The 12,052-nt window shown below is 38.2% G+C and overlaps 1 protein-coding gene across 1 annotated transcript in view; it reads right to left on the reverse strand.

The window, feature by feature from the left end:
- The window catches only part of NCKAP1L (NCK associated protein 1 like), a 1,588,380-nt gene that overhangs the window by 1,449,180 nt on the left and 127,148 nt on the right, over positions 1-12,052 (reverse strand). The window lies entirely within an intron of this gene.

Raw genomic sequence — 12,052 nt, forward strand, 5'->3', positions numbered from 1 at the left:
TAACTGGACGCATGTATATATATATATACATATATATATATATATATATATATATATATATATAGTGTGTGTGGGTATAGATATATATGGGTCTAAATCACAAAGGGCACTTTCTTGCATCCTGTCAATCATCAGCTCTGTTGTCGGTCGCCTGCAAGAAGGACTCCAGGACCTTAGTCGGTGGCAGAAGAACAGAAAACGAAGATCCATTGTCTGTGTCAATGTGGAAAGCAATCACAAAGGGCACTTGGGGCAGAATCTCCGCAGTGAAAAGTGTCATTGCGGAGATTCCACCCAGAGTGCGGAGACTAATCCACGAATGTGTAGGACCTCTGCCAAAAGTGCGGAACAAAAGGGGGTGGCACTTTGTTAAACAGGGCCGTATATATATATATATATATTCACTGAAAAAACCATAGGTTATACACCATATATAGTTAGGAATTAGCATTTAAAAAACCTTATTTTACTCACACAAAACCATTGAAATTCCATATATAGTTAGTTGCACTAACTATATATCGCGCACCCGCAATCCACTGCTGATGATGTCACATATTACATCATTCATGACATGGTCAGTGACATCACTGATGACATCACTGATGACATCTCAAATGACATCACTGATGACATCACTGATAACAACATCCAGTGATTTTATGTTTCTGTAAAGTTTAAATATGTCTTACATATTGAAGAATGAGTGGATGTATAAGTGTCTGGACGAAGGATTTAGTAGGTGCATGACTGACTGTATGAGTGAGTGATTAAATGTATCTCACTGAGTGCATGGGTTAGTGACTAAACTGTCTTAATTTGTGCATCATTATGTCTGTTGTTCTGTAAACTGCTGCATGTGTTGATCAGTAGCTATATGAGTAACTATATGGGTTATTGATTGATTGTCCAAGTATTTGTATGGGAGACTGAGTGTGTGTGTGGCTGGCTGGGAGGTGTGTGACTCTGTGCAGATCAATGTGTACTTATATCAATGATTGTATAACAAGGTAAGTATGTGTTAGTATATGTTTGAAAATGTAAGGTGCTCTATGTTTAACTGTATAGACAAGAAAATGGAAGTGTGATTGATTCTTTACAGGACTGACTAGGTGTGTGAGTAACTCCATGGATGAGTGGCAGAGTGTGAGTGTCTGTATAGGTGTATGAGTGCATATGATAGTGTTGTAAAGATGAGTGATTGTATGTATGAATGATTGTATGGGTGAATGAGTGAATGTGTGTGTAGACGTAGGAATCAGTGAGTACATATGTAGTAACTAGTATTGGTGTGTCAATGGTTTCAAAAATTATACTCTGTATTTAACACTGGGTGAAACAGAGGTTATATTAAAATGTGAGGAGATGCATTGTATTGTCACATGAATGATATCATCAGTGATGTGGTCATTGATGTCAAATGAGATGTCATCAGTGGAGTCATCAGTGATGTCATTTGAGATGTCATCAGTGATGTCATCAGTGATGTCACTGACCATGTCATGAATGATGTAATATGTGACATCATCAGCAGTGGATTGCGGGTGCGCGATATATAGTTAGTGCAACTAACTATATATGGAATTTCAATGGTTTTGTGTGAGTAAAATAAGGTTTTTTAAATGCTAATTCCTAACTATATATGGTGTATAACCTATGGTTTTTTCAGTGAATTTTCAAGGTTTTGTAAATGCTAATTCCTAACTATATATGGTTTATAACCTATGGTTTTTTCAGTGAATTTCAATGGTTTTTTAATAGCAAATATCTATAGCTGTAAAATGTTTTCTTATTTAAATCCAAAAATATATTTTATATGTTTATTAATAATTTTTTTTAAATATTTTTTTTGTTTCGCTTCCCGTTAGCTCAATTTGATGCCGCGACCCGGTCCGCGAACCGGTAAAAAATCAACATAGTGACGGTATCGCGTGGCCGCGTAATGCGTCTTATGACGTACTGCGTTAGCGCACCCGGAAGTGCCCCGGGGCGCGGACCGAGGCGCGAAACGCAGCTCCCCGGAAGCGATCCGCGGCGCTTCGCGAAAACGCGACGTATCGCGTTGCCGCGTAATGCGTCTTGTGACGTACCGCGTTAGCGCACCCGGAAGTGTCCCGGGGCGCGGACCGGGGCGCGAAGCTTAGCGACCCGGAAGCTAACCGGGGCGCGTTCCGCAGCGCGTAACATGAGCGTGAGAGGTCATGTGACTTGTTAATAAAACTTTTCATTGGTTCATTTCACTTTTGGTTTCATAATGATGTAAGGCTAGGTCAGGTGACCTAAAAATAACACTTTTAATTGGTTGAGAAGTATTGTTTTTCCCAAATGATGAAAACCCCTCCTTCTTTCCTCACTCTGACTTTCATCATTGTGAGAGGAAGACCTATTTTGCTTGTTGGAAAATGGCTTCATTGGTAGCTTCAGCTGGTGGACCCCCACCACCACCTCCACCTCCTCATGGGAAGAGAGGACCACCTCCCCAGGTCATTACCAACACTGAGGAGGAAGATGAAGAAATGGATGAGGAGGGAGAAGAACCACAGTTCTTAGAAGAGGTGCCCCGGGTTTCCAGAAAGAAAGCCAGTTTCATCTGGCAGTTTTATTCGATCCCTCGTGGCCAAAAAAAAGTCAATGCGAGGTATGTCACCTGCCGCATATGCAAAGAACAATTGTCCAGAGGGACGGACAAAAAATATAGCTATGGAAATCACACAATGCACAGGCACATGACAAGGAAGCATCCACTAAATTACAGCCGGGCGGAAATAAGGGATATGCTTGACAATCCAAGACCAACTCCTGTGGCCAGACCAACAATACCGATTTCTCTAACAACAGAAGAGGCACGGGAAACTGTGCCAAATATTCAAGAAAATTTTGGGCACATGATTCACTTATGTATGCACTGTCGTGCATTATTAGCTTGTGGCAACATGAGCATCAATGCACTCAACCTGGCGTATGAACACCATGATTGCCCTAACCGCCCCCAGTAATTTTTTTTTGCTCCTGTTGAGCCCTTTTCAACGCCTGTTTTTTGTTGTTTCCCCCCCCCCAAAAAAACCCCCAAAAAAATATAAAATCGTTCAAAAAATAAAAAAAAAATAAAAATGTTAAAAAAATTAAAAAAAAATATAAAACAACAAAAATATAAAAAAAAAAGTTCTTTTCAGAACTACCTTCCCTTTCAAAAAAAATTGCTAGAATGTTTAGCACTCTGGCAAGCTCTATTTCTTTTGGTTCGCTCCCGGGTTAGCTTCCCGGTACGCGGACCGGGAGCTAACCAAAAAAAAAAAAAAAAAAAAAAAAGTGTAAGTATAAGGAAAGTAAACAGAGAGTGATGTTAAAAGAAAGACAGCTATAGGGAGTAAAGAAGAGATACTGTTTAATAGATCTATTTACCGAAGAAAAGACAGAAGAGGGTATAATTGTGAAAAACAAAATAGATAACGAAGTGAAAGAAAAAAAAAGAGAGTATAACATTAACAAAGAAGAGTTTCTTGGAGAATGTGAGTGAATGTTCAAAATAAGATTAAAACATGAGGAATAACAGAGAGAAAAAATAGAAAACAGAAAACAAAAAATAACAGAAAAAGATTAATTGAAACAGCAAAGAAATGTAAGTAACATAGAGCCATATCATCAACATAGGCAATAAAAGTTTTGCAGCTTTTATTGGCAGAAATGTGTCGCTAAAGCTGCTTTTGTGGCAGAAAACTGCCGCTAAAACCACTTTTGCACCAGTTTTCTGCCAATAAAAAGAGCAATAATTTTATTGGCTGTGTTCATAATATTCCCCTTAGTGTGCTTCAACTACACAGAGAAAGCATTATGAACAAGTAGTGATAGAGTGATCAGTCAAAGACACTAAGAGTAATAGAGACGGAGTGAGTGAACAAAAGTGAGGAACTATGAGAAGAGAGGGACTGAGGAAAAGAGTGGAAGGAGTTGAGTAAGTAGGTAATAGAGAAAGGAATGAGGAAAGTAGCAAAGGCAGGAAACTGAGGGTTAAAGAAATGAAGCTGTGGAACTAATAGTAGGTGAATGTGATAGAAATGTAACGAAAAGAATACAAAAAATTTACCTTATAATTGTCGTTAAATTACTCACTTTTTGTTTTTATACTTTCAATCTGTGAAAGAGAGAACAAACATTTGAAAAATATTAAAACATGTATTTAAAAATTAGAAAAGACAAGGGAAAAGATTGAAGGACAAACAGTTTTTCAACAACTTTGACACTTACAGAAGCTTCTGCTTCTCCAGGCCCCCTACACAGTCCTAAAGATATACATTTTAAACTAACAGTATCTTGATGCAGATGAAGTGAGGCCTATCTTAAAACATGGTGCATCTTTTGCATTGCTGTTGTTTCAGAAAAGTGTCGCAAGACACTAAAATTTTAAATAATTGCTTCAGGATGCCAATAAGATGTCTACTATCCAGAGGTTTGTTTGAGGTGAGGCCTACTCAGGGTTGCAGATGAGATTTACACTTGTTGAAGAGTACAGAGGAGATAATACATGTGAAGGTCTACCAATGAAGTGAGTCATGTCCACTGCACTCTTCAACAAAGTCCAAACCTCCTATGTTTCCCTGGACAGACCTAAACTTGATCTGCACAATGTGATTCGTAATGATAGGAAACACAGGTGATGTAAATGAAATACGTGCAATTTATTTTGCTCATTTCACAACCACATCACTTGTGTTTCCTTTGCTTAGGTATCTCATTGTGCAGATGTAGTCCAGCATATGAAAGAATACGCAGAAGTGCAGCACTGCATGCAACAACTTTGACACTTACAGAAGCCTCACCTTCTCCATGCCTCCTACACAGTTCTACATATACATCATAAATGCAAACAGTACAGAATTAATTATACATGTTAAATGGTTTATTTTTGCTGTTCTCAGAATGTATCAAAATTTCACTAAAAACAGTGACTTGAAGGTATTCATCATATAACAGCGGGGAAAAAAAAACACAATCAAAATGATTGTGTTTAAAAAACCCATACAACATAAGAAATCAAAATTCAGAACTCCTTAAAGTTAACTTACTTTCCATGACGTCCAAGGATGTCCTATGAACAGCTTACACTCTTTTGTGCTGTTATTACTTTCAGCCCGCCACTTTCTGAAAGAAAATCTCCATCGTTTTTAAAAACACGTTACATGCAATAAATGACTTCTTGCTCTCTACCACAAGTTTCCACAAGGCCAAATCTGGTCAGAGCCATTTATAACTCTTGGATTTCTTGTAAGCCAATCCCGTCATTTGGCATTTCCGCAACTTTCAGAATTAAAATGTTGAAGATCATTTTCACAATCCTGGAATAGTAATATCTTCCCCTTCTTGCTCAGTCATGTTCTACATTTCCTATGACACTGATACTGCTTACTATGAAGCAGACTTACACTACCTCTATGACTACTACAATTATTTAATTCTCTACATCACTTTTAATCACAAAGCAATGTAAAACAGTAGACAGCATTGCAGACTTACATTCCCTCTACTCCATGTTTTGATTGGCTGCTTCAATTAGCTTATAAAAAGAAACAGTTTTTCTGAACTCATTCAAAGTGCACGTATTTCTCCATGACGTACAGTCCTATGGTTAGAAGTTATGTCTCTGAACTACACTTATCCTCAAGGCCAAATTGTGTAGGAGCCATTAGAACTTCTTGAAATTCCACAGAGCACATCCCGAGATTATTTCCCTAAAATTTTGGTTTTAAAAACACCAGGTAAGAGTTTTTAAGGTCATACGGCAATTTTTTTTGGAAAATTAAAACAGAATCATTGCAGAATGACCAGCCATTTCTAGACTTTAAATAAGCTGTGTAATGTCCTGATGTTATTGAAGGGCGGCATGATATATAATTGCTGCAGTTACAAAAGTCCTTCCTGATATTGACAACTGCGAAGCTACAACATTTTTAATTAAAGTTGTCAATTTTGTTCCATCAGGCCTACATCGTTGGAACATTAAAATGACATACTGGCCATATGTTCGTATAAATAATGTGGACATCATTTCAGATTTACATTGGCTACACTCCATGTTGTGATCAGCTGCTTTTACTAGCTTATTAAAGGAGACTGATTTACTGTCTGGCAAAGTTAAATATATAAATCTTTCTGAGTCTACACTAGTAGTACTTGATACCATACAGTTCTCGCAGTCATGCTGCCATTGATAAGAAAGCCCAAACAGCTGATCTACATCTACACCTTCAGCATGTAATACATCAAGCATATACATTAAAAACTCCTGACAATCTTGCTGAATATTTTGAGAGAATTGTGTTTGGCCTGAACATCTGTCTAACAGATTTCGAATTTCAGACACACTTTCTATGTTTCTTCTATCAGTGCTACATTTCTCTAACACAGAATTTAACAAACTGCAAAATCTTTGATCAGAATTGACCACAATCTCTTCTTTTACATTTTCTAGAGAAAACAAAACATTAACCACTACATTAGCATAGCAGTTGACACCAGAACTGTTTTCAAATTGAAAACCAACAACATCTTCAACAGAATCCTTTTTGTTTCTGCTTGTAATTTTAGGTTCATCGACTTTTCGTCTTTTTGCTACAACCTCCCCAGTATTGGTCACATTTCTTCGTTTCCGGCCTACCACACGTTTCTCAAACAAAGGATACTGAGGCAAATGTGGCGCATACTCTCTTCTTAACCTATTGTATTCCTTAACACAATCTAGATCAGCACAAATGTTTGTGACATCACACTCAATCAAGTACAATCCCGATAAAGTTCTAACTCGTGACAATGCCACATATGCCATACCCTCCTTGAACACAGAACTGCCAATATTCACCAATGCACTGTCTACACTTAAACCTTGCGATTTATGGATTGTCACCGCATATGCCAAGCAAACAGGAAACTGCTTACGGCGAACATATAAGTCTTTTACAAGCAAAAATCTAGCAGAGCAACGACCAATTAGCTGTACTTCCTCAATGCCATCAAATTTAATTTTTAAAAATTCAATTCCATCTCTATTTCTGTATTTTACAAAATCAACAACATTACCCATTGATCCATTTACCAGACCTCTTTCACCATGTAAATTCCTTCTTAAAATTATACGGCAGTTCAAGCACACATTCAGAGCCTTTTCAAAACCTGCAGTTTTAGATATACTCTTCTCTAATGAATCCAATTTTGTTTTCAGATTCTCAGACAAAATAATTGTTGATCCCATATGCTCTACTCTGTCAATAGCTTCCAGTTTCACAATCTCTTGCTTTTCTAAATGCAACATTTTGTTGTTGAATTTGGCACATTCTGCAAGAGTTGGCATCAAACATATTCCAGATTTCTTATCAGTAATTTTCTGAAAAATATTCTCAGGCACAACATCTTGTTCTGGATATAAATTTGACAGTAATCGTGCATGTAAAGCTTCTTTCCCATGCTCGGTCACTTTTCCAATTCTAACATCTTGTAGAATAGTCTTGTAAACTTCATCCTTCGCCTGACGCATATTTTCATGCAGTTCAGCATAATTGAAGTTTAACCATATATTGACGTTGCCAATGCTGCCTAGGCACTTCCTGGTATCTTCATGCGTGAGCATTTTGAACACAGGTTGCCCTTTCACTGGTGTCAGCTGCAGAAGATCTCCGAAAACAATGATGTGTTTGCCACCAAATAACACATCATACTCTGTTTTGAGAACTTCTTGCATCCTCAAATGCACAAAGGCAAGCATGACATTGGAAACCATGCTTACTTCGTCAATGATAAGAAGTTTCATTTTCCTCAAGATTCTTGAAACTTCAAAACAAGCATCTCCAGATAGCTTGTGATATTGTAATTTGTTGTCATGCTCCACTGGCAGCATCAGTAAACGATGTAAAGTAATCCCTTTAATGTTATGTGCTGCCAGTCCAGTTGGAGCGGTGACAACACAAGACAGCGATGACTCTGTCCTTTCCTGCAAATAGCATGAAATTGCTTTAATGAGGAAACTTTTTCCAGTTCCCGCTTCTCCACTCACGTACAGTCGGACAGGCTTCAACGACGTACATGAGCACTCTTTCTTGTCATGACTTAATCCATGATCAATTTGCATGGTAACTTCGTCATATATTTTCCTCTGCTCAACGTTGAGTTGTCTTTCCAACTCTTCTAAGTTAACCGCATCCTCCTGAGCATGTGCCATGGCTCTTTCCACTTCATTCATGGCAGTGGCAGCTTCATTTTCGATAACAGGTCCTCCTAGTGGATCCTGACTCAATGAAGCAGAACTCTGACTGTCCTGAGAACTGTCTCTGGCAATCTCGGCTGCAATCGTTGCTTCCTGCTCAATTTCCGCATTCAACATTTCTACAATTTTGGGAAAAGCAGGACATTCTATTGTCTCCTTGGCGGCATTGAAAGAGTCTTCGTAACAGAGGAAATCTCCAAGCAGTTCCTCTTCTGCACGCCAAGGCTTGAAAAGTTGCAAAAGTGCTAAATAGAAAAACTCCTTTTTTTCAGGAGATTCGCCACTCAATTTTCGATGGTTTACCAAGTGGCATTTTCTTTGCTTGACCAGACATCCCTCACTTCCTATTACAGCATACACTCCTTTCTCAGTATCTTGTTTGATGTTCCTCTTGAATATGTAATTTTGAAGAACCTCATACAGACAAACATTGTCGAGGTGACTGCTTCTATTTGGATAATATGTATCCAACATGTTGGTCTTCAAAATGTCGGTACTGTTTGGCTCCTTTTCCGCCAAATACTCAATTTCCCGCACAGGTTTCAGAACTCGATTACGCGTTGCAGCAAGACCAAGACTCGCCCAAACGATACTCCTGGACTTGGCATAGAGACTTGCTGAAGACAACCGGTCAGAGCATTCGTAAGCTCCAATTTCTCGATGCGACAACATCTTCAGACTGAAACTGTACAACTTCTTGCTGAGGCTCTTTTCATGGGAAATGTCCTCCCACATATCCTTCAATTCTGTCTTCTCTTTTTTGGTGATGTAAGACGTCACATACCGAGCCACAGCCATACAGTTATCAGCCACAAACTGTATATCCATGTTAGCATTCCACATGGACAAAATCACCGGGTTGTAGTCGTTGATGTACTTGGACTCTTCGTTCCTCTTCAAATTGTATGTGTTTTTAGGTGATTTCTTCATGACATTATGTCGCAGCGAAGACATCAAACTGTTTACTCTTCCTTTAGAAATCACCGGTCGTGGAAAACCGAAACGACATTTGGTGTAGAACTTGTCCTTGTTTCGGAATTTACGACGGCAGTACTTTCCACATCGATGGCTTTGGAAACGCAGAACTTTTTCTCTTAGGCTTTTCTTCTCCTTTGCGTTTGGAACAGCACACGTAGAATACTGTTGGATGAAACTCATCACTGAGTCTTCTGGATCCGTTCCAAATTTAGGTGCATCCTTGATCCACAGCAACATATGTATATGAGGAGCACCTCTTGCTTGGTACTCCTTTCTCCAGAAGAAATCCAACACCTCTCCAAGAGGTGGATTCTTCTTATTCATGATGAAAGACATCATAGCTTCAAATCTATGATTGAAGTACCTACATACATTGACTGGATCCAAAGAGCACAGTTCTCCGGGTGTCTTGAATTCGATGTTATCTACGTTAGCATTTGCCTCTCGTAGAAATTCAAGTAAGTCTTCCCAGCCATACTCGGCACAGCTCAGAGTGAGGATCATGTGGGAGTACCTAAGTTCCTCAGCATCCATTTTAAATCACCATGACGACGGTACCAGTACTCATTAGTACCACGCTGACACGCCATGAGATTAATCAGGTGAGAATCCAAAATAATGTCTTGGACATTGACTTTATCCATAAAGTCACTTGCCGAGATGTTTTGCATGTGTATACCACTTTTCAAGATGTGGTTCACTGCATATGACAGTCCAGACAGATCGCTTTCAAACAGGAGATGAAACAAATAGGGAATGCATTGTCGAAACCTAGCATCTCCTGCATACAATCGCAAAGTCCGGTATTCAGAAGCAGGAATTTGATGAGGTCGCTCATCATATCTTCCTCCCTGACCTGTTGGAAAAAGCTGTGGGAAACACCGAGCTTCCAAACTTTCCTCCCAAACACTAATGGGACTCCCTTTGGCTTGTTTCATTTGAAACAACTCAATAGCATTCCCCATGACTTCCTTGGAATGCAAAGGATGAACACTATAATGTTCATATATTTCTTCACTAGTAGAGGGTTCTACTTTCTCAATTTGACCAGCACACAAATCGCTATCCTCTTCCTCACTTACTTCCTCTTCTGCAACATATACATTCTTATAGTATTTATTATTTTTTTTCAAATACAATGTTGCCTTTTTAACTTTCCTAACATCTACTAAATCTTGCCATATTTTCTTATTCTTTGTCGGAACCCCATTAACTAAGATAACCAGAGGTTCCTCTTCCACTTTTTCTACTCCAATTGTGTTAATGTTTTTCTTCAAATCTAGAGGCAAATAAACAACTCTTCCCTTTAATCCTCTCTGTAAATCTGATGGAGGCAATTTCCCTGTCTTTGGCTCCATTCTTACAATAGCCTGAAAGGGATGGATACTTTGAATCAAAATAGATTCATAAGTATTTAAATCCTTCAATTCAGAAGGAATCTCAACCAATTCCAGATTATTATGAACTGCTCTAGCAGGCATCTGGTTTTGATTTAATTTGCAACAACAATAAGTACACACACGTTGATCCAATCCCAAATCAAAACAATTTTCTACCATCAAGTATGTTGCGAAATCCTTCCATTCACTATTATCTTCCCTTTCACTTTTTGCATATAAATCCACTAACTTAGTCTGATTCTTATAATAAGTGCGTCGACAACACACACAAGTGAAATTAGGCCTCTCACTTGATTTCACCTCAAACGTCGCAATTTCCCTCTGGAAATTATCTGTACTGGAAACCTGTACACTATCTTCCACATGACCCTCTTCTTCTTGCTCAATTTCAACATTCTCCTCTTTACTTCCAAAGTAACAAAACTCAATTTCTTCACATATATTCTTCACATCTATTTCAGAACCATTCAAAAGAGCAGCGCATAATTGTTTAAGCATAATTGCTGGACTCTTAGCAAAATACAACATTCTAACTAATTTCCTCACTTTATTATGATGCACTGCTAGCATCCTGAAATGATGAAAAACACTCTGGCATACTCTCCTGGAAAGACAAGCCAGTGAATGACCATGCAAACCTGTCACTTCTCTTACTCTGCAAGGATCTAATTCTTGCAACAACCTTATTTTCTGCTTCAAACTTTTCTTATTAAATGACCGTACAAAATCACAAAGCAAATTGATGGAATCCTGTCGCACACTGCAAATACTACTACACTTCCAGGTGTACACAGGACCCTTAGCACGTCTTCCTAAAACCTCATTACCTAACACCTCTTCTGCCTCTGTTGTCACAAGTTTTTCTTTTTCAACTGGACAACCATCTTTCACTTCATAAGCACGACCACTGGTGTCAACTGCATGCACCAAATCATTATCCTGGAAATAACTCTCCTCATTAAAAAATGCCTCACAGCTTGAACTATGCATCCATTCTCCAGAAAAAACTTCACAAAAATTACTACGATTAACTATTCTCTTCCATCTACTATTTCTTTTGAAATCATAAATTGCCTTGTTTAGCTTCCTAATTCTATTGATTATCAAAGTAAATAACTTACGTTTAATTTCAAATGCCTGATCAATAACTTTCTCAACTTTTTTTTTTCTCTTATAAAAAACCAGTTTCTGTTGACCTTTCTTAATATTTTTTAACAAATTGCCAATTATCCTGTTGCGGAACATTCGTTTACGAATCTCCCTAAACTGTTGTTTCCTTCTACTATCATGCACAGAGTTATCTCTTGCTCTAGCAGTAACATTTTTGATTGGCCTTTCCTTTCCATTTGAATTCCTTCTCGTTTTATGGACTGAAACATTTTCTGTAGTAATATTTTTTTTACTACACATATTTCTTATGAAA

This window comes from Lissotriton helveticus, chromosome 1_1 (genome assembly GCF_964261635.1).
Source record: "Lissotriton helveticus chromosome 1_1, aLisHel1.1, whole genome shotgun sequence".
Taxonomy (NCBI): Eukaryota; Metazoa; Chordata; class Amphibia; order Caudata; family Salamandridae; genus Lissotriton; species Lissotriton helveticus.